Source organism: Capsicum annuum, chromosome 3, assembly GCF_002878395.1.
Source record: "Capsicum annuum cultivar UCD-10X-F1 chromosome 3, UCD10Xv1.1, whole genome shotgun sequence".
Taxonomy (NCBI): Eukaryota; Viridiplantae; Streptophyta; class Magnoliopsida; order Solanales; family Solanaceae; genus Capsicum; species Capsicum annuum.
The window spans coordinates 81,303,472-81,308,103 of record NC_061113.1 but is presented as its reverse complement, the minus strand read 5'-3'; the positions used below and the strand labels follow the sequence as shown (position 1 = coordinate 81,308,103).

The window sequence follows — 4,632 nt, the reverse complement described above, 5'->3', positions numbered from 1 at the left end:
CTTTGTGGTATTCCACCTCTTGCTTGTTTTTGGTCCAAAGATGAAATTCTTAATGATAGTTGGTTGTATTCGCCAATTTTCGCAATAATAGCTTGGGCCAGGGTGGGATTAACCGTATTTTTATGTTTTGGATCTATTTACTTACTTTTGAAGGGCATTTAAATAGAATTCAAATGTACAGTACCTATATGTTTGGAATAGATTCCATTTTGAGTAGAATAGATTCCATTTTGAGAGAGTTGAAAAAGCACTATCTTGTTGAAAGGTTCTATACATCTGCCCTTTCTCAATGCATTTCTTTAGACAAAGAATCCATTTTTCCTCTTTTCGGATGATAAATTTTTCTCAAAACATGGAGTGTGAATCAAACCCATGTTTGAATTGAAATTGAGATACTGATGCAAGTTCTTCCCTTCTGAATCAGATAGATTCATAGCTGAAAGAGGTTGATAATAAGTTCTTTCAAAATTGACCATTTGCCCCTCTGTAAGATGTGTTCCAGAAATGTTTGCGATCGAGTAAATAGCTCTACGAACGAATGCATCGAATTGACATGGAAAATGGAAAGATTTGTACAAGTTATATGTTTCGTTACCATTTTGTGGAAAATCGTTAGGTATGAATATGTTAGATACCTATGACTCGATTGGTGAAATAGTATCTCTCCCCAAAAAAATATGTTTTTTTTACCAACGCACAAAGAAAAGATTTTGTTGCAAATGAACAAGATATTCAGGAATTGTCCATACGTAAAATCAGAATTATTGATAAGGGCCTTTTCCACAGAAAAGGGGAATCTAGTGTTCCAACAGAAGCAGAAGTGCTGGGGATTATTCAAGAATCGAAGTCGATTTGCTTTATAAAAAGAAGATATCAATGAACTTCTATGAAATGGTTTCATGGGATTCAGCCAATTGTCTTGATCGTGGAATATCATTAAGAAATAGTAATCCAGGTTATCAAAGGATTTCCTACGATTATTTCTAGTATGGAATGAGTCAATCATCCACTTTGGTATCTTATTGAACAAAAATGGTGATATTGTTCTTCTATTGATCAATAATTTCGATTTTTGGGAAGTATCATAATCGTCCAATAAGAAGGGTTTCAATTTTTGGAAATGAACAACTTGAAGACCTATTGATTCTAACAACTAATTGCAGATTTGATCATTCAGACCTTTCAATTCATAGTTGTAGATCTCGGACCTAGTAATGGGGATATTTTCGAAACTCACACAAAAAAAGAAATGCGTAAGACAAAAATAAAATCAACTTGGACAAAAAAAGAGGTGACTTATACAAAAAGAAACGAAGTAGCTTAGACAAATATTTTTTGTCAATAACCTCAGAACAATCAATCGAATATTGATTAATACGTAATCAATCGAACACTACTTGAAAATGGCTCTTCTGCTCCGAAACGGACTATTCCAAATGTTCCTGGAAATTCTTACTCCCATTGGACCATTTGTATCTATATGCATCAGGATCCCGATTCATGGATCTCTCAGTTTGAGAAATCAAAATAAGAGGCTCGAACCATTTCTTCTGACTCTTTTTCAAATTCGATAAATATTGGTTGATCATATATTTCATTATAGTTCTATGATTCAGAGTATCCTTTCCTATTGAATCCATTTGAATTCCATATTCAAAGTTGCGATCAGATCTATTCATTAAAAAGAATCGATTCAATACATTTCTTATGTACCCATAGGTACTATATTAGATTTGAATTAGATTTCGGATCAATATATATTAAGTGACTGCCTCCATTATGTTGTTGCTTGCAAATACCACTATTTTTGGTTTTGGATCTTCCAAATCATTCCTGCAGGAGATCCGGACCCATTTTTTTCTGATCCTTCGAGAAAAAGATTCATTCTCTTAATAAAAAATAGAAGGTAGAACCAATAAAGATTTTTTTTTATTCTTCCCTGGCCTCATTCAAGAATTGTTTTTGATCCAATCTGCAGGAATCAATAGAAAAGGCAAATCCCTTATGATACACCAGATCCAGCTCAGTTATTGATAGAGTGAATAGATCTGCCATTTCTTGAAATCTCTCTTCTGATTCAAAATTGTAATGTACCGTGTATCCTCCCCTGTTCCAGTCATGGAATAGATAAAATAAATCAAAAAATGGATTTTTGGTCAAGAATGAAATCCTATTGGAACTGTCTATATCCGGTTCATCCTTCGAAACCATATCACATCCTAGATCTGATGAAATAGGATGAATTAAGATGGTATTTTGTAAATACGTAATTATCTTGAATATATTAACCATTTCTTTATTTTTCGATCGCCTGGAAGGGACAAAAGAAAGGTCATGTTATTTCTTCAACAATTTTTGATCACTAGTGGACCTCTCAGTAGGATTCGAACCCAGATGAAGTTCTGACCATCTATCAGAGAAAAAAGAACGAACGGATCTTGTAGCATTCCTGGCCCACCAAACGAAACCAGTGGTTTCTTGGTCACGACCAGCTAAGGGTAAAGTTCTATTAAAGAGCATTTCCACGTGGTAGAACCTCCTCAGGGAATATAAGGTTTTTATGAGGCTGATCTTTAGCCGCCATCCAAGCGCGAATACCTTCGTTTAAGAGAATATTTTTGGTGTAGAAAGTCTCAAATTCAAGATCTTCCGCCGTGCGAATTTCCTAAGAAACGAAGTCATAGGCACGTAGGTTCAGGGACTACTCCAAGAGCATTCATCCATAAACTGGTTACTGGTACAAATAACATAAATAAATGTAACCAACGTTTATTGGAAAAAGCAACCCCAAAGATTTGGAACCAAAAGCGGTTAACGATGACCATTGAATAAGTTTCTTCGGCTTGAGTTGGGTTAAAAGCATGGAATGTATTTGCACTATCACCGTCTTCAAATAAAGTATTTTCTACGGTAGCACCATAAATGGCGCATAGCAAAGCAGCGCCCAATACACCGGCAACTCCCATCATATGAAAGGGATTCAAGGTCCAATTATGAAACCCTTGAAAAAATATGATGAATCGAAATATAGCTGCTACACCAAAACTAGGTGCAAAGAACCAACCCGACTGACCTAGTGGATAAATCAAAAATACAGAAATAAAAACAGCAATTGGACCAGAGAATGCAATTGCATTATAAGGTCTCAATTGAACAGATCGAGCAAGCTCGAATTGACGTAACATGAAACCTATTAGGACAAAAGCTCCATGGAGCAACAAAAGTCCATAGACCCCCTAATTGACACCAACGAGTAAAATCTCCTTATGCTTCAGGACCCCATAGTAACAACAACGAATGTGCTAAACTATTAACAAGAATAGAAACCACGGCAGTTAAGAAATTGCAGCCTTTCAAATAAGAACTGGCCAATCCATAGGTATACCATAAAGTTACAAAGGTTGTACCTTTGAACCAACCCCCTAAAGCAAAATAGACACAAGGAAAGAGCAATAGACCGGACCATACTATAAAAACGAAATGGTCCCTCCGTAACCAGTCATCCATAATATCAAATAAATCACTTTCATCTTTGGTAAACTTACCAATGGCTATAGTCATAGCGATCCTCCTATTCAACTACTTTGACCATTTTTGAGCACCTCATATCTTTTTCGGGGCGTCCAAAGATTCGATCATTTTTGTATGATTTCTCTTGCACTGCCCTTTCCAATGGGTTTCGAAGATAAAAATCCTTTATTGATTAGCCCATAAACTAACCTAGGTAAATCCATGAACTCCATTGGATTATTCCTTCTGACTAAGCATATGAACCATGAATTATCTTATTAAGACAATTCAATCAATCCCTTGTTTTGAAAGAACTCTTCAAGCACCAAACGGTCCCTTTCCTTCATACTTCATATAAATAAATCTAAAACCCGAGTATATCTTTCCACGGATTGAAAGAAAAAAGAAAGTTTGAGAAAATATTTATTTTTAGATTCTTTTGTCTGTTAGAAAGAGAGATAATCTACTATTTTTCCCTTTAGCAAATCTAAAATTCAATAAAATAAATAAAATAACTAGGAGACTGGAAATGAAATTCTCTTTCTCGGATCTATTCTTCATAACACTGTTGGAACAAAATAAAAATACCGGATGCAACGATATTGAAATATTTGTTACATGAAGCCACGATCTGATAGATATACATCAAATCTACAATCTACTTAATATAGGTATATAATCTAGATAGAAATTAATATTTGATCTAGAATCAAAGAAAGATAATAAATGGCTCTTATGGTGTGACTTGGAAGAAAGGTTTATCTGTAGAGGAAAGGAATAACAATTTATTCCTATAATTTTTCCTATAGAAAATATAGTAACAAGAAGATTTAATCGGAAATATCGATAAATTCTTGTGCAGTCCAAAACAAAAAAATGAAATAAAAAAATCAACTGCTCCAATTTCATCTCTATCGAATTTTAATATTAGAACAGCGGATATAGTCATGATTCAATTGGTCAGGTCTACTTCCTTTTTCTTTTGTTGATTTCTAACCTTTCAAATGGATTTGGTTGGTATAATGGAAAATAGGAATATTCGGTGGGTGATTCAAGAAGTGACTTTTCATTATTCAGAAATTCATAATAATGAAAATTGACTAAACAAATGTTCAACTTTAT

The 4,632-nt window shown here is 34.2% G+C and overlaps 1 pseudogene; it reads right to left on the bottom strand.

The window, feature by feature from the left end:
* Positions 1–2,509: 2,509 nt before the first annotated feature.
* LOC124896552 lies at positions 2,510–3,886 on the bottom strand (annotated as a pseudogene).
* Between the last annotated feature and the right edge of the window lie 746 nt (positions 3,887–4,632).